At 39.0% G+C, this 18,711-nt stretch overlaps 1 protein-coding gene across 5 annotated transcripts in view; it reads right to left on the minus strand.

Annotated features, from left to right (window-relative positions):
* The window catches only part of Enox1 (ecto-NOX disulfide-thiol exchanger 1), a 533,584-nt gene that overhangs the window by 312,433 nt on the left and 202,440 nt on the right, over positions 1–18,711 (minus strand). The gene's annotated exons all lie outside the window — the stretch shown is intronic.

An 18,711-nucleotide genomic window follows, 5' to 3' on the forward strand; every position in this document is an offset into this window, starting at 1 on the left:
ATTTGACTAGAAGCTACTCTCCTATTCTAGCAAGGAACCTGGCTACATTTTTTTTCATGTCCTGAGACTTTATGTGAGACTAAATTTAAATGTTCAAATTAATCTGGCATAGAAAATTTCAAGACAGAACAACATTCAATAGTAGCATGGATATTGATGGCATCTTTTAACTACATTTACTGTGAGAATTGGGAGCAGAAAACTAAAGAACTTTAAAAACTTGAAATATGGCCAGAAAAGAACATGTAAAGCTAGGGTCAAAGAAAGTGTGCTTTATCACGTAAATAGATGCTAAGTGCTTTGTACAAAGGTGCTAAGAAACATGCCTTAATGATTTCCTAGGAATTTGAAAGACCATATCCACTACAGGCTCATGGGTATAAAGGATAAAAATTCTTTGAGAAGAAAGCATGGAAGTGCCCTACTTGTACAAGGGGGCCTAGGAAGCTGTTTCTCCACATTAATCTATGTAGACACTCGGAAGCTATTGTAGCAATGACTCTAGAGGGCCTGCAAATTGCCTAAGTTGGCAGTAGACCTTGGCATCATCCATATGTGCCAGTTCTGCAGGAATGCAGGATTCTGGAGGTTAAGGGTCAATAAAGGCTTCTACCTAGATTTCAAAGGAAGGCCATTAGGCAAAATGTAGTAGGGTCAGAGTCCTTCCAAGCTGACCCTGAGAGGGCAATGTGTAAAGCTGTGAAGATGAAGTCAAAGTTGGAATGGAGACCTCAGAAATTAAGAGATGCCAGTAACATGAACTGTCTGCCAAGAGAAGGTGCTGGCTATGGCTAAGAGATAGTCCATTTGCACTGCAACTGACAAGACCAAAGAGGCAGGGTTGCCCAAGTCTTTTGGAAAGCACATCTTATACACATGTGTCCTAGATGCTGTACACAGAGTTCCAGGACCTATTTACTGGGTTGTGTTTTGATCCTGCTTTGGCATCATCCATTCTTTCTATGCCCTTATTCCTCCCTTCTGGAATGTGAATGTTTGCTCCATGCCAATGTATATATGGATATATGTAACTTCCCCCCCGCCCCCCAGGGAACACATAAGAGTTTGCCTTGAGTCAGAGAAGAAGTGGGACTTGGACTATTGAGTATTTATAGTCACTATTATGACTATGGGACTTTTAGAAATGACTCCCATAGACTAAATAAATTTTGCATTGTAAGATGGTCATGAGTTTTTAGAGGTCAGGGCAGAATGTTGTGGTTGTGAGGTGTCCTCCAAAAGCTTCTGTTAATGCAGGAATATTCAGAAGTAAAATGACTGGATTATAAGAGCTGTAACCTAATCAGTCCATTCTAGTTTAAGTGGACTAACCAAGTGGTAACTATAGGAAAGTAGGACATGACTGGAGGAGGTGGTTCACTGGGGGTGTGCCCTGGAAGGGTTAATCTTCCTGTGCCCCCTCCCATACCTCTCTGCTAAGTGACCCCACCATGAGTTGAACAAAGTTCCTCTGCTGGGCCTTTCCCACAGGATGTGCTGCCTCATCTTGGGCCCAGAACAATGGAGTCAGCCATCTAGTGACTTAGAACTCTGAAATCATGAGCCCCAAATTAAATTTTCTTCCTCTCAGTTGTTTTGGTCAGATATTTTGGTCACAGCAGTGCAAAAGTTGACTAAAACATAATAAATCAGAGGCAGAAAAAGTTCTAGCACTGAGGCTTTCCCCATAATCTTCCCTACTCCTGGGAAGAAGATATGAGAACCTTCAGCTGTGGCTCCAACTCCAAATCAGTTCGTGACTTATTGGGTGCACACACTGTCCTGTGCCCTTTAGGATTTACATAGCAGTCATCATTTTCAAGAAATGTATATTGTGGAGTTATATCAAGTGCTATGAATGTGATGCTTTTAATCTCTTGACAAATTAGAGTATTTCCTGATGACCATAGTAGAGAACAGGTTGGTGCTTGTAAGTTACATATGCCTAAGGTGGTCTCCTCAGCTTAATACTACTTAACTAATAACAATTTTGTACTGCAGGAAATATTTGGCAATTTCTGGAGAAATTTTTGGCTTGAGATTGTCACTGACAACTAGTGGCTAAAAGTTAGGGAGGAATACCACTGAACAGCCTAAAATGCTTGGGATAGCCCCTACATCAAAATATCATTCAGCCCATAGGTCAATATGTCAATAGGTCGAGCGACCTTGAACCGGTCTAATGCAAAACACATGCTTCTGGACCTGTGTATGTAAATGGAGACACTGCTCGCATCACTCAAGAGTCAGTTCAACTACTTGTGTTTGTGTACTGTTTTCATTATGTGAGAGATGATTTGGCTTTAACTCTTACCAGATGTGTGACCTTAAGCAAGAAGCTTAAACTCTCTTTTCCTCAGCTATAATCAGAGATAATATACACAAAATGCTCAGTGGATAAATGTTAGCTGCTGCTCTTGTTCTTATCATCATCATCAAGCATTTAATAACTATTAGGTGCCTAACATTATGTTTGGACCTGGAAGTAGAGGAATGAAGACAGACTTGGGAATCTATCATTAAAGAGCTCAGAGACACACTTAGCTAAGCAAAAGTACAGTCAGAAGTCCTATCCCACTAATCATCAGATAGGTCTTTTTATTTGCTAATATAATCCCAGGAAGGGGTGCTGGTCCTAACCCCGTCTTCTCATATTCTACTTCCCTACTACAACTCCCTCCCTTCATAACCCCAGATACTCTAGTTTGGTACCTCAGGCATTTGGTGGCAAAGACTGACCCTCATCACAAAGACTTTCCAGGGACCCCAGAAAGAGACAGAGCTGAAAATGTCACCATGTTCAAGACTTGGGGACTAACATTTCAGCCCATGAAGAGCATATTGTTGGTATATCCCTCTGGCTACCTGTCCCACATGGGAATTTTTTACATTTGTCAGCTGGAAACTCTTAATTTAGCAGAACTAAGCATCTTTCTCATAAAAAAAATTCTCCCCATTAACAAAGTCTTTAAAATTTATTTTGCTTATTATAACAAGTGACTTTTACTTATCCTTCTTATCACCTGATACAGCTCTGTACCTTCCTCTGTGCAAGAAAGTTATAATTTGCACATACACATTATAATTTGTGACTGTAAGAATCACTGCAGTGTCACATTCACTAGAATTATGACCTATAGCATAAATAAATAGGAGCTGTAAGGAAGGATATGCCTTCAGAGAATATCCTCTAAGCTCTGCAGTTCAGAGATGAAGTTCTGTCTCATCCTGTTTTACACATTCAGCAATACAAAAAAATTACTTGAAAGGTAAATGCTCCATTTAGATGCTATATATTTTTTGTTGAGTTGGATTGAACCCAAATGATTGTTTTTTAAGTTAATGTAGAAACACTGTGGAAAAATGAATCATATTTTAATTGCTATAATGCTGCATCATTTACTTAAACTATAAATGATTGGTGAATCTGGTTTGATGGTATGTCCTAAACAAGCCAATTAGTATACACATTAACCTCTGTAATCACTCTCTAGCCAATTGCTTTCCGTAATTTCTTCATAAAATTTGTTTGCACTCATGTTTCTTAATGAAGCAGGTAACTTGTGTTGCATTTTAGGAACTTTGTCCTCTTGCATAGAAAAGTTTACAGCATTTGCTTCAGAGAAAGTTACTGCTGATTTACTTGCATGTAATACAAAAATCCCATATTTTGCTGAGAAGCTTCAAACCATAAGAGGATACAAGATAATTAGTTTTTGGAGTATTTAGAAAGCAGAGAATTTCATTTTGTTTTAAACCCACTCCATGGTTTCTCAACCCTATAAACCCTTCTTCAAGGAAAAATATACTTTCTAAACCAGAATGATAAAGGAGGTACAGAAGTGTCTGCCTGACAGCCTTCCTTCTTCAAAATATATTATTACATTCCAGAACATGTGCTCTATTTTTCTGGTCACTCAAAACCTTATATGTTTGAGAAAGAGTACTCTTAAGACCAAACTGTAAATTAAAGCAAGAAGCTGCCCACCCTTTGTGGTGCAGTCCTGGGAGCACACTTTCTGCATGGGAGCCGTTGCTCCAGACCCAGGCTTATCAGATTTATATGCAGGACTATGTGTGGGTTTGGGGAGGGGAGGTTTTCTTTGGACCAATTTTTATGAGAACTAAGGATAGAAATGGAAGGAAAATGAGCAACAAGAAAATCATATTCTTCTTGGAAAAGGGACAGAGATGTCCCCCAAAGAAATAATGCTGAGAAAAACACATCTACTCTTTGAACACAGAAAGGCTGCTGTGATGGGCATGCCACAGCCCTAGACAGAGAAATTATAATAAGTGTAGAGCTAAGATATGAGAGCAGTTAATCTGAAGTCTTGGGAGTGCCAGAAATGAAAGACATTAGTACCATTTGTCAACTTATGAACAGAGATACGCCCTGGATGTGAGGGTCTATCACCATGGATGGGTGCCAGAAGTTACAATTCCTACTCATGAATGATATAGGGACCACATGTGGAAGTGCAGCAACTGGGACCCTCCCCTGGGTAGGGAAAAAGCTTACTGGTGATCAGCAGTAATCAAGAGGGCTGACTCCCAGAATACATGTGAAACTCTCCCTGAAGACTCCAGAGCTATTTGAAAGGAATCTGAGACAGCTAGCTGGAGCCAAAGAAATGCTGGTTTTGTAGGGTTTTTTTTTTTTTTAACTGCTATTGTGATATGTTTCTATCCCCAGGAAGAAGTGGCTTGGGAAATACAGGAAACATGCAGAAGTAATAATGATGACTGTGATAATAGTTACTTTGTTTTCTGTGTAGTTCTCTGCATTGTTTCTATAAAGTAAGACAGCTATATTGAAATATTTCACTGAAAATTAATAAGCTTTCAAGTTAAATTATAAAAGAGCTTGTGATATAACATCCCAAAGTATTAAACTAGGTGGAGAAAACTGCTGAAAATCAATGTTTCCTCTATCTTCTCATGATAATAAGTCACAGTCAAAACACATTTCTTGGCTTATTACTGATTGGAACCAAGAGAAAGAAAGAATGTCTAATCTGCCTGAAGTCCAGGCCTTTGTGGAGCACTTCCAACATCTCCCTAGTCTCTTACTCACGTGCGGGGTCCCAGGAACCAGAGTACTCAAACACCTGAAAGCAGAGATGACCTACAAGGTACTTGCCTCTGACTCTCAGTGACTGGTGTCTCCTGTGCTCTAGACTCACTCAGCCTGCTGGATGCCAAACCGACAGCCATCCTCTCAGCACTAGCTTGTCCATCAGCACATCCTAGGGCTGGCCACCTGATCATGCTGCCCTCCAAGCCTGGCCTTCCCTACCAGTTCTACACTCATGTTCCTACATGTCTGTGCTCTATCATGTGAGGCCTAACTTAAAATCACGTGACAGATTTAATCTATTCCTACCATGCACTCTGTATAGTTTCAAAAACAGGTGAAGAATTCCCCTCATTTTTCTATTTCTTCATTCTTTTTAAACCACAGAGAAGACGAGTGACTAAATGTTGAGCTGCACGGCACATGTCTGAAAGAGGTCAGATGGACACATGTTCAGGCGTAGATTTGATACATATCAAATCTACAGCCTGAACATGTGTTCATCTGATACATGTGTGTATGTGTATATAATATATAATATATACGTATATGTATACACACACACACACACACACACACACACACTATGGATTTGGGGGTGGATGGGCTTTTCAGAATAAGAAAACTTCCTTTTATTTCTTGTGTAAGGATTACTACTAACATTGAATTATAATGAATATTTTGTTGGTAAACATTATTTTTCTCCTTTATAAAATTAACATGAAAAGTTACATTAAGCTAGTCTTGTTTCCCAGGTTTAAACCCAATTTACTCACTTATTAACATTTTATTATATTACCAGACTTAACTTGCAATTGTTTCTTCAGAAAGTTTATACTTATTTGACAATGTTGTTGGTAATACCCTCTTATTATTTTCTCAATGTTTGTAAAAAAAACTGATGATTTTTTTTTTTCATCCCTAATGCCCGCCCAGGTACTGTTTTAATCTCTTTTTCTTTGTGGGAAATTACTAATTTTAGTATATTTTTCAAAGAAAAAAATCTTTGGCTTTAGTGATGGTTTCTGCTATGTATTCTTTGTTTTTAATTGTCATTGTTTTCTGTTTGCCCTTTATTTTTTCTTCTTTCCACTTGATTTCAGTTTAGTTTTCCCTTTTAAAAAAAACATTTCTGGATGTAGTTGTTTAATTTATTAATTTTCAGACTTCTTTCTGACTTGCATTTAAGGCTATTCATTTTCCTCAAAGATGGTGTTGGCTGCATGTATATATTTTGGTATACCAAAGTTTTAATATCATTCAGTTCAAAATATCATGTCATTTCAATTGTGATTTTGTTTTGAACTATAACTATGTAGAAGTGAAATTTTTCATTTTAAAATATGAGAACATTCAAGATTTTATTGTTGTTGCCCAGTGTGGTGGTACATATCTATAATCCCAGAGGCTCAGGAAGCTGAGGCAGAAGGATCACAAGTTCATGTCTCTTAATAAAATATAAAAAGTGTCAGGGATGTGGCTCAGTAATTAGGTACCTTTGGGTTCAATCCCTGGTACCAAAAAAAAAAAAAAAATTACTGTTGTTTTCAGAATTGACATTGCTAATTTGTAATTTAAATGAATCATGATCAAATTTTAATCCTTTTTAAGTTTTTAATTCTTTGAAATAATCTTAGAGTTGTTTTGAGCTAACTCTCTAGCCAAGTTTTTCATATGTTCCATGTGTACTAGATAAAGAGTTTCTGTACTTGTGTGTTCAATGTCTTTACGTATCCATAAGTAAAGTTTATAGCCACCTTGGATTTTCTCTGCTCTTTCAATTACTGAAAGCTATATATCACAATCTCTTACTATCTGTGTGTTTTTCTCTTTTACCTCTTCTGTCAATCTTTGCTTTAATTGGTTTATGTTAATGACTAAAGTGACTAAAATTTTGGGATTATTTCCTTCCAGATGAATTAAAACTTTCACACTTGAAAATATCCTCTTTATATCTGGTATTTTTTTTTTGTTTGCTTTAAAGTCTTATTAGTGTTAATGTTGTTATTACATCCCTTTTCTGAGAAGGGGCATTGGGGTATTTGCATTTTAGACTTTTTTTCATCTTTTTACATTTAATCTTTTTATATTCTTATATTTTAGATATATCTCTTAACAGTATCATTAAGTTGTAGCTTATCTATTTATTCCAACAATCTTTGACTTTTAATTGGAGTATTTTGTCTGTTTACAATTAATTTCATTGCTAACATATTTGGATTTAGGTCTACTATCTTACTGTTCCTTCAGCTTTTCTTAATGTAAGTATCAATTACAAATGTGGGTCTTATGAGGATAATACAAAATTTAAAGCTTTGAAACCTACAGTGTCCTCAACCAACCTCTTTCCTTTCTATTTTTTAAAAAAGGTAGCATTATAATGTGTACATAAAGTAACAGCAATATAATAAATGTTTCTTAAGGTGTATGTTTTCAAACAAACTAAGCTCATAATACTTGTCATAGAAAGGTATGTTGAAGGATAGGCTCAGAGAGTTAAAGGAATGGAAAGGAGGTCAAAGACGCAAGAAGTGATGAGAAATGGGTATAAACTGGATCCTGTTGAGCTTTGTGGGGTTGTTGACTTTGTTAGAAATGTACTTCCTACTGTGTACGGCAATGCCATGTTTGGATTTACATTTTGTTTTGTTTGCTATGCTGGGTATCAAACCCAGAGCTTCCTGCATGGCTAGGCAAGTGCTCTATCACTGAGCTACACTCCCAGCCTGTGTTTTTAACTGTTTATTCGGGTGTCTGGGTAAAAATTGATTATAGGAAGCAAGAATGGAGTGGAGTAGGTGATAAGACAACCATTTCAGTGTTCTAAAGATCCTCCTCCCCCAAAATAAAGTAGTACCTTTGATTTGAGAAATAGAAGTACATAGGAAATGAGTTGTTGCTGAGGGCTAATCAATAGGATGTGATGGCTTTTCTTCTCTCTGTGTGTGTGAGATACATATATATATGGGATTGAACCCAGGGATGCTCTAAAACCAAGCAACCAAGCTATATCCCCACCCCCACCCCTTTTCATTTTTTATTTTGAGAGATGGTCTCATTAAGTTCCCCAGGCTGTCCTCAAACTTGTGATCCTCCTGCTTAAGCCTCTTGAGTAGCTGGGATTACAGGTGTGTGCCACCGTGCCTGGCTCAATAGGGGATAGTGGTACCTCCTGTGAGGAGTAAGGGTAGTATGGAGGATGATGTCCATGATTTGTATCAAATAACATGCTAATGGAAGTGTTTATAGTGAATTTATACTTACAGCAAAGTCTGATATTTATAGCCCACTTATCAAATCCACTGGCTGTTATTTTATCTTATTTCCATTATTTACAACACTTTTAAAATGGCAAGCTCTGGAAATCTCTCACAGTTCCAATTCTGTAGCTTTGAAGTCTGTTAGGTGGTGAGGGGAGGTGAGGGGAGGGTCCTGGTGAAAGGAAAAGTGCGCTTCCTGAAGACCCCACCTCCTAATGACATCACTTTTTTCCCCTGCAGTTTTTAGGCTAAAAATGATTTCAAATAAAACTAAACAGTGCACCACATACTATTTTCCTTTAAAAAGACACAATGCAGTTCAGAGAGAAAACTTCAGAAGTGAGACCAGGTTGACACAGGCTCTAAAAAAAATTAATACACAGAAGTTTCATTATATTCTGTTTTTTTTTTTTTTTCAAGAAAATAAAATTGAAATAGACAATCCTGGGAAAAGATAATTTATTTTTCCCTAACACAAAACTCCAGTACCACTGCTTTCAAAAGAAGCATTTCCATTACACAACCATGCTTGTAATTGAAATGATAACCCTCCAGTCATTTACTGGGCCTGGAGTTTATTTAGTTTTTCAAGTTTTGAGTTCTTTCTAAAATGAAAAGGATAAAATTTCTAATGGAATTGTAAGACTGTTGAGACTGACAAAATTTTCTTCTCTTTCCAGTTGTAAAAAAGTAGGTCAAAAAGCAATCCCTTACACACACACACACACACACACACAAGAGAGAAAGTTTTTTTGAACAACATGAAAGCTTCATTTACTGGGAGAAACTCCCCTCAGCAGTCAAAACCTGCAAAGTGCCAGTGACAAAGGACATACATCCCTCATCTGCAAAGATGAAGTGGTGTCGATGGCAGGGTTCCTCAGAATTTAAAGTCCAGGTGCCATAGTCCACTCTGGCTGCTGTAACAGAATGCCACAGACCTGTGAGAACCAGACCTGTGACATTCTAGAGGCAGAGCTCTCAGAGCAGGGTGATAACAGATTTGGTGTCTGGTGAGGTCAGATTTGGTGTCTGGTGAGGTCAGGTTTGGTGTCTGGTGAGGTCAGGTTTGGTGTCTGGTGAGGGTCTCATGAGGTGCAGGGACAGCTGCCTTCCTGCTGAGTCCTCACATGGCAGAAGGTGAGGGAGCAATTATCTAGGGTCTCTTTTATAAGGGCAGTTTCCCATTTATAACCTAATGACATCCCAAGGACCTCACCTCCTAATAACATCATTTGGGGATTAGGATGTCAACATAGGCCTTTGGGGGAGACACAGCATTCAGTCTCCAGCAACAAGTACATGTGGTGGGGGCGGGGTAAGCATGTTGTGCATGGAACACAGGATGGGGAAAGGAAGTGGGGTGTTATCATGGCAGCTGTGCAAGTGAAGTTTGTTTCACACACGTGAGTAAACTGTGTAGGCACCATGGTTTGTAGTAAAATGAGTCACTAAGCTATAGTATTTAAGGTCCCCTGCCTCCTTTCAATAGTAAAAACTGTTATTTTACTTGTGTTATATATCTTCAGAACAAACCACTGAGTTTTCTTTGCTTCTGTTTCTAAAAATGAAGCAGAAAAGAAAACCTTACTTTCAACTTCTCAGAAATTCTTGATGTTGATTCTCTGTTAAAAGTTCTAAAACCTTTGAGCTATGCTAGATCACAGAGCTGTTTAAGACTATGAAGATCATTTTTCTCCTTCGTCTCTTTTGTAGATGACCTTAATCAACCTATGAGGTGTTTTTACTTAAAAGTGCTTTCCTATCTAAATTGTCATCCGACAGAAAAATAGACACACAAAACATCAGAAGTCCCTCCTTGTTGTATGAGCTTGGGAATCCCTCACTCTCTCTGAGCCTCCATTTCGTTGACTGTAACATCAGTATTATCCCCTGAACCAGACTGCTGCAAGAAGTGGGGGAGATTCATGCAAAGGGCCTGACAAATGTTGAGCATTCAATAAATAAGCATTTTTGAATCAATAAAAATGAGAGCCTCAGCCGCAACAGTGTCTTTTGTCTCCCCACACAGCAGCCAGCATCTTGTTTCCCACTGTTGTGAAGAGCATATTTCATCACTTTTCCTCCCCTGAGGGCGGACACAGGGCCCAACACACAGTTGATGTTTAATAAAAGTTGACAGAATTGAATGCAGAAAGGGTGCTGTTTTGTTTTCTTGATAAGAGAATACGCTCATTGCCAAAATAACTATAAAAACCAATTATAATGCCCACATTAGCTTGTTAATTTTTTGGATTGGAAACACAGCCACAATAGGAACCACCCACTTTCCAAATGATCCAACTAATAAGGGGACAGAAGTCAAGCTTCATCAAGCAAGCTTCTCCTTACCTGGCAGGAATTTAACACATCTCAGCTCAGGCAGAAGCCAGTAATTGAAAGCACCTGCCGGTCAAGACCAGCGGCGTGCTTAGGCTGAGGAGGGAGTCAGATTTTTGCTTATCTTCAAAAGAAATAAATGAGTTTATAAGAGAGAGGAGTTTGGTTCATTCTGAAGCAAGCCTATAATCAACCATCTTGAACAGAAGCCAGTAGTTATTTTCCTCCAAAAACTTTCTTCCTTCTGCATATAAACACCACCCTACGCCCCTAACCCTTCTCCAAGTGTCCTGTCCTCTGAATCCTTATCCTCTTTAGGGGGCAGGTGCACCTCTGAGCAGACCTCACAGGCAGCCCCATGCTCTGGCAACCACAGGGCTGAGTCCAGGGGCCGAGGGAGCACAGAGTTCAACACCATCTCTTTTCTATCTCAAAATGAATTCCAGATATCATTAAAATCAAAGTATCTGTGTCACCACATGAACAGGCCATGTGTGTTTCAGTGAGCTGACACTCATCTCTAAAGGACCAGAGGTGTAGGAAGCTGCTGCATTTTCCCATCCTTCCATCTTTAAAATGATAATGAAAAATGCAATTTTTGTGCAACTAGCCTTTCCAGCTTACCCTAGGGTGGCATTTGTTGTCTATTCTGCTATTCAACTGCCTCACAAAAAATCTTCTTGTCAAGTTCCTTTCTCTTTCCTCTCTCACACACATAAATAAAAGGCCCCAAGGGTGGAGCAAATGTAATAGAATCAGATCCCGTGAGCAGCCTCAGAAGGAGGCCTGGTCTGTGGGCCCTGGTCACTGTGAGGTCACCTGGATGCTAAGCTTTCTGGACACCTGCTTCTGCTTTTCTTCCCAAGGGCTGGAACCATGATTCATAAAGCAAAGTTGAAGATGGAGAGATGACAAAAACTTTTAGGGATCTGTTGATTTTTTAAATTAATGCCCATGCTGTGTAAAAATATGCATGCTCTGCAGCTGGAGAAGATGGCTGTTCATGTCACAGGAGGGTGTCACCTCTATGCAAGGATTTGATATGTGTCTAATCATTAGTGTCCAAAATCATCTCTCCACTTTCACTAACTAAAACCAGACACCTTATCTGAGTTTCAGGGACTCCAATGGGTATTAGGTGGGGGGCACAGTGTGTGGAGGGTGACATTTTCCCCATAATGGAAAAGGGCAATAAAACTGCTTGTTTATGTGTGAATCATAAAATAATGGGTCAGAATTCAAACAGCTGTGGGAATTTTATATGCTCAGTGTTAAAGGAGACCCTATGATGTGTTGGAAAATACTGAAGTGCTGGGAATACAGTGGCAGGATCCTTGCCTTCGGGCTGGGGTTGTAGCTCAATGGTACAGCACTTGCCCTGCATGTGTGAGGCACTGGGTTCAGTCCTCTGCACCACATAAAAATAAGTAAGTAAAGATATTGTGTCCATCTACAACTGAAAAAATATTTTTAAAAAATATCCTTGCCTTCATAAAACAGGTATTCTAGTAGGAAAAGACAAAAATAGAGAAGCAAAAAAATTAGGAGAATAACTTCAAAATAACTTAAAATGTGGTCACTGGCTATGGAGTGGAGACACTTTTTTAGGTAGGTGTAGAGAAGGTCCCTCAGAGGAGTTGGCATTCCAGCTGAAAGCTAAAGGGTCAGAAGGAGCTGCCAAGCCTCAGTTCTGGTCAAGAGTATCCCAGGCAGAAGATGCAATGTCCTGTGGTGTCAGTGGAAGATACGCTCCACCTGCATCTCTGAAGCATGGTGAACAATGGGCACAGGCATGAGAAAGGTCACTGGTGGCAGCAGGGTCATATCCCGCAGGGGCTTGTGGGTGGCATGAAGTTCCTATCACTCTTCTTGCAGAGGTAAACAAGTGGAAGGAATCTAAATGAAACTAAATACCCTTTGCCACCTCTCCGCATGTCCTCAGTTTACCACATTCTAAGGACTCATTCCTTTTGGGCCTACACAGATGTTGACAGCACAGAGATTACTTCCCTGCAACCTCAGTTTCTGCTTTTTCATTATCTGCAATTCAATCTAGACTGAACTGCAATGACAATTTGTGTCTAAAAACAAAAATAGTAAGATCTGTCACCTACTACCACATTTCTCACTTATCCATCTCATTCTTCCTAGTAGCTTAAACAGAAACACACAACACCAGAAAACAGCCAAAACAGTACAGACTAATCTGAACTATCCTTCTCACTGCATCCTGAGGACTGAGTTGCCAAGCCCCCTTGTCAAATTGGTTCCCTGGAAATGAGTGCCTTCCACAAAGTGCCTCAACAGAGATGATGCAGGCAGGCTAAACTGCTCTTCTTCCCATCAGAGCTGTCAACAGTTCCTTGTGGGCCAACTGAGGATTACTATTTCAACAGCACCTGCAAGCTCATTGTTGGCGAAACTGGCTCAGCCAGCCATACATCATGGAAGAGTCGGCCTGGCCCATCTTCTTGCCTCTGAACTAGATCAGAGTATCTTCTGAGAGCCCCAGCCCAGGTCCACAGACCAACTGGGCAACAAGGCTCTTTAGCGAGGTTCAAATTTTGCTTCCAGGAGGAAAGATTTTCCCAACACAATCAACCATTTTTTATCAAATTCATGTTCTTAAGTCTGTACCTATTCTGGTTTCCTGAAATGCAGATAAATCAGTGACACAGCATGGAAAGAAAATGGTTTCAAACAGCCAGGGAGCTTTGTGGAAGAACACATTAACCTCCTATGGGCTTCCAGGTAAATGAGAGGATAAGTGCAAGAGGGAAGCAAAATTTTTTAAAAATTCATCAATGATGTGTGAAGGTAAAAGGTATCTTTGATTGGCAGGGGTAACTGATTAAAGACATCAAAGAGAAAGATCTGAAAGTGAACTTCCTAAATAATCACCAGATAAGACCGATATAGGTGCAATTTTGGTTAGTTTTATTCATATTGGTTTAAAGGGAATGATTTTGTTTTGGAAAAACTGGTCAGCAACAAAATCCAGAAATTTAACAATTTGAAATGACAAGTTTGAGTTAATGACACTGGTCAGATATTATCAGGCATGGTCGCACTGAAATATGTCCTGTCCACACATCCTCAGATGGCTCACAAAACCTGTACTAGGGCTGAATAAGAGATGATCTCCTAAGAGGCAACTCCAGAAAGTGGATCTCTAGTACTAAGGAGACATTCTGTGAACCCCAGAAGAGAGACAGCTATCAGTGCTGTCAGATGAGGCTGGTGCAACCCTAACCTGGTGGTAGGCTTGACTTCCCCACAGCTGGGGGAATCCATGTCCAGAAACCTCACAAGAGAGTAGCTGGAGAGTATAGAAAAACACAATAAACCTTTTGCAGAAAAACAATGACTTTCTATGTTTTGTGTAATGATACACAAAATTCTGTTCTAAAATGGAACACTGGTTTTAGAACTGAACTTCAGTTTTTGATATTTGGAAGATATTAGAGAAAAAGAAAATTTCTCTTTCAAAATATATTTATGTGGAAACTCCCAGTTTCTTTTTAAGTCAAAATAACTAAAATTTTTTAAAAGCAAAACAGTTCCTAAACCCTCCCTGCAAAAACAAAACAAAACAAAACAAAAAAAAAACTTTGTTAATGCTATTCCAGTTGCCAGTGGCAGGAAGCCAACTCCAAGCAGCTAAAGTGAAAGGGGGGAATAGATACAGACTTAAATGCACAGTCCCTTTGGTTCAGGTTTGGGTGGACCTAGGATATTACATTATGAGAACCTTTCTCCATCTCTTAATTCTGTTGCCCTCTGCACTGGCTCAACTTTAAGCAGGGTATGTTTAACTGAAAACAAAATAACTCCAGAAGCTCCAGATTTACAATGAATCACGTAACTAACAATCTCACTGTTAAAACAAAACAAAACAAAACAAAAGTTCCTCCTAGAGTTCAACAAATGTCTTTGGATTGGGTTTCAGAAGCCTGGCTTGGATCACAGGACCTCCCTGGGGACCCACTCCTGCAGCTGCATCCCTTGGATTCCACAAGGACGACGGGGTGTGATTTGGCTTCCACAGGAAAACTTGATGTGCTTTCACCAGGGAAGTAAGCTGCCCTCTAAGACCAAATGTTATGGTAACATCCATCTGCTGCCTCCACTTACCTATTTCCTCCTCTTTTCCTCAAAAGCCTTTCAAGGCAAATCAAGGTACTATCTTCTGCAGACACACTCTCCAAATTCCACTGAGTTGTTTACTTAGAAATGGTTAATTAAAAAACCAAAGAGCTGGCCCAGATTCTCTCTTTTTGGTGATTGTCCCACAACATACTCATGCTTCCCTCAGTTGAAAATTTACCACACTTTTTGTAACTTTTTTTCTTCCTCTTTGCTTTTCTTTTTCTGTCCTTGACACCTAGGACAATATTTGCCACAAAAGATGTAAATTTACGAAACTGGGCTGTTGTTAATGGAGGCAGTTCTTTCTTGGGGTATACTGACAGGCCTACTATAATATCAGTTATACTGAATTTATTCTGAAACACTCTCCAGCAAAACTTCGGTCTTTGATGTTGTTATCTTGTAGATGAAAACTTGAAAATTCAGCAACTGAGAAATGCATTTTTACCTAGTCTTGAAGGCCCGAACTCAGACAAGAACAGTAAAATATTAACTGCTAAAGGAACTTAAAATAATTCATTAGGAAGTGCTAGCTCCTCTATTCAACACCAAGCCTAGTAAAATAATCATGATTCATCCCCAACTTCAGTTATACCCTCAGTTCATCTTCTGATTTCACAAAAATATAGGTTTTGCATTCCATTATGATCAAAGATACTTCATGTAAAAACAGCCTATGGAACAGCAATGCATGATTATTCAGATGATGTTATTTTTAACATTGCTGAAATTTACCACTACTTAAAATACACTAACTACATAAATGGAGTCTAGAGAATACTCCTTTGCATTCTGCAAATTATATATGTACCCTGAGCCTAATGTTCACAGGTCTCCTCCTCAGCCTTGGATGGAAATGAGCATTATTCCATAATAACCCACTTTCAGCATCTCAGGTTTTAGAACCATCCCTGTCAACTTGAACCCTACTGATCAAGACGTTTAAAGGTGTACTGAATGAATATCACATCCAGGTATAAGTCAGTTTGGTATAAGTCAGTTTCAGGACAGACTTATACCAATGTGTGAGTGTCAAGGCAAAGGTCAATTACTGTGAACTGTTCAATGCATGGAGTTAGGTGTGCCACCCACAAGTGGAGTCACCCAAATGTAATTTCTCATTCCACTTGACATTTACCTCCCGTGCTTGGCTGTGAGAATCTGGTTTCACACTGGAGAGACGATGGACTATGCTAGACTTCTCAATGGGTGGCACAAGAAGGCAGAGAACCACACGTGCTGCTCTTTAGGGGAAATTTCGAGGAGTTTTAAGAGTAGTCCCTCTACACAGTTATCTTCTACTGACTCCAGATTAGGTGCATTGAATCCCTGCCTGAGATAAGATGTGACTGCACATCTCAAGGCTGTTCAGTGCCTCAGTTAACACCATACAAACTCTGAGAGGGTTAAATTATTATTGGTCTTGTTAATATATAAGAAACAAGAGCCTCAGAGAGTTTAAATAAGTTTCTGACAATTATATTTCAAAAAGTCCTACTACAATTCTTTTCCTCACAAGGATTCTGATAGTTATTTTTAGGATATTTGTACATAGCAAAGGAGATGCATTTTGTATTATCTTGAAGGGAGCATTAATCATCTTCGACCAATGAACCTTTTAAGGTCCTACAATAGTAATTTAAATCATCAGTTTGTGCTCAGCAAGGGTTTTATATCACAAAATATGCCTCTTAATTGTTTAAGAGTTTAGATAATAAACAATCCATATTTGTAAAGTAAATCCTGTGAAATTGTGTTTCATCCTAGTAACATCCTCAAATACCTTTATCACTTAAGATATGGTTTCTTTTTCTATAAGAAACTTCAGAAAACACTTCAAAAGATCCTAAATATAATTTTGTTTGGATTTTTTAAATGAAATTGAAAATTGCAAATTTAAGAAATGCTTTCTCAAGTCCTCCTCCAAGCATAACACACCTAACAGAACAGAGCTGACATTTGTCCATGGTGATCCTTCAAAATAGAGCAATCAAATCAAGTTTGGGGGATTATTTATCTTCTAAAAATTACATGGCATATTTCTGCTCTAGGAAGCTATTGACCTTTTAAAGCTACAAAGCATTTTTATACAACAAAAACATTTTTATCTTAAAAGGTACACTACCATTTAGTCAAATTTGGTAGTTATGGGTTTAATAGGCTGCAACCATCGATGATTATATTTGATAATATGATGACTGCAAAGCAAAAAAAAAAAATAAAAGGCATCTTAACACCAAGTTAAATTGCACCCAATATTCTAATGACACAATTGCCCTAGAAGCTGTTCCAGCTTCCCAGCGATTCCGTACCGTGTCCTCTTCTCCGGCCATGATCAGGGCAGGTAAGGATGGGCTGACAGAGCCACACCTGTGCACTAACTCAGACAGATGAAGTGGTTTCAACTTGAACTTTATGCAGCAAGCTTATTGTATTTAAATTGTTTTCACACACATTTAATTTCTCCCCACTTGCTTCTTCAGCTGGGGTTTGTCCTTAGCGTCTCTGAATTTCGGTGTCCTGCTGGCCTGCCCCAGTCTCCATCTGAAGCCCTAGTGCCTGAGTTGTCTGCAACCTCAGCAGGAAAAGGCAAGGACCTTTAGCCTTGTCCCTCTGAGAGATTTCTGATCTCTTCCCAACCCTTTCTAGGCATTCTGAATTAGGGTAGCAAATGATTAAAAAGAAAATGTGTAAGTATTTATTGACAACCTCAACCTCACTGTGGGAGATGGCCTCTGATATCTCCAGAGGGGCATGCCAGAGAGGCCACAAGCCAATACATAAACAATACATCATAATATATTTATTAACCTGGAGGCTTTTAACTAAAAAATGTAGCCCTCACTGTATTCCCTGAACCTCTCTCTCCCCTTTCCCTTTCATGCCATCTCTTATTCTGCCTTTCTTCTTTCTCAATTACCCAGAACCTCAGGGTGAGAAAAAAACCTTGCAGGCTAAATTACTCAACTCCTCCGGCTTTGTCTTCTCCGTGCAGCTCCATACCTGGCTTGCTTCCATTCATCTTTGTAATTATCATTATTTTCCCCATTTATTGTGAAATTGTTGCTGCCTACAGGGCAGGTATAGAGAAGAACATGGTCACTTGTTTCTAAATGGTAGAGCCAAGATGAGCTTGACAACAAAAAGTTCCTATGTCATAAGGTGAGGTCTAGGTCCAACCCGCCCAGAAGGATTTACATACCCTCACAGTCCTTTACCTATTTTACTACATCCAAGGAAGACCAGCCACTCAAGTAGTGAACTAGTAAACAAACAAATTATTGCTTTGCCATGTAAACAGCATACCTGATGATCATCTTTCTCCTTTAAAGTTGAAATTAAGGGAGAACTGAGAATTAAAGGAGGAGCATCATTGGTTAGAGACACTTTATTATAAATTAGGATGCTGCTTTGTTATAATTTAGTGATCAACTGGTAATTTAGCCAGTTGTAATAAGAAAAGGGGAGGAGACAGTTTTTAATAATACTAAGGAAGAGAAGGCAATTTTGGAGGCTGAGATATTTTGTAGGTGGAAATAGGACCAAAAAAAGGGATTGAGAGGTCCTGAAACAAATTGGGAAATTTAAGATGTCAGGGGCACTCTAGTTACCTAAATTCTAGATACCTAAAATCTAGATACCTAGATACCTACTGGCACCTAAAAATGGGTGTGAGGGGCACCAGTAGGTAGGGAAGACAGAAAAATGACTGATAGCACAAAACTGAATACAGATAATTGTACTAGGATTAGAATTGTGTATCTAGATTAATAACATCTATGTGCTGAATTGTGGAACTTATATTGAGTGGTCTTTAGAACAGTCGTGACAAAAATTAACAGTGAACATATGACCACCATCATTTCAACATGATTTTGTTTTGCA

This window comes from Callospermophilus lateralis, chromosome 12 (assembly GCF_048772815.1).
Source record: "Callospermophilus lateralis isolate mCalLat2 chromosome 12, mCalLat2.hap1, whole genome shotgun sequence".
NCBI classification, from domain to species: Eukaryota; Metazoa; Chordata; class Mammalia; order Rodentia; family Sciuridae; genus Callospermophilus; species Callospermophilus lateralis.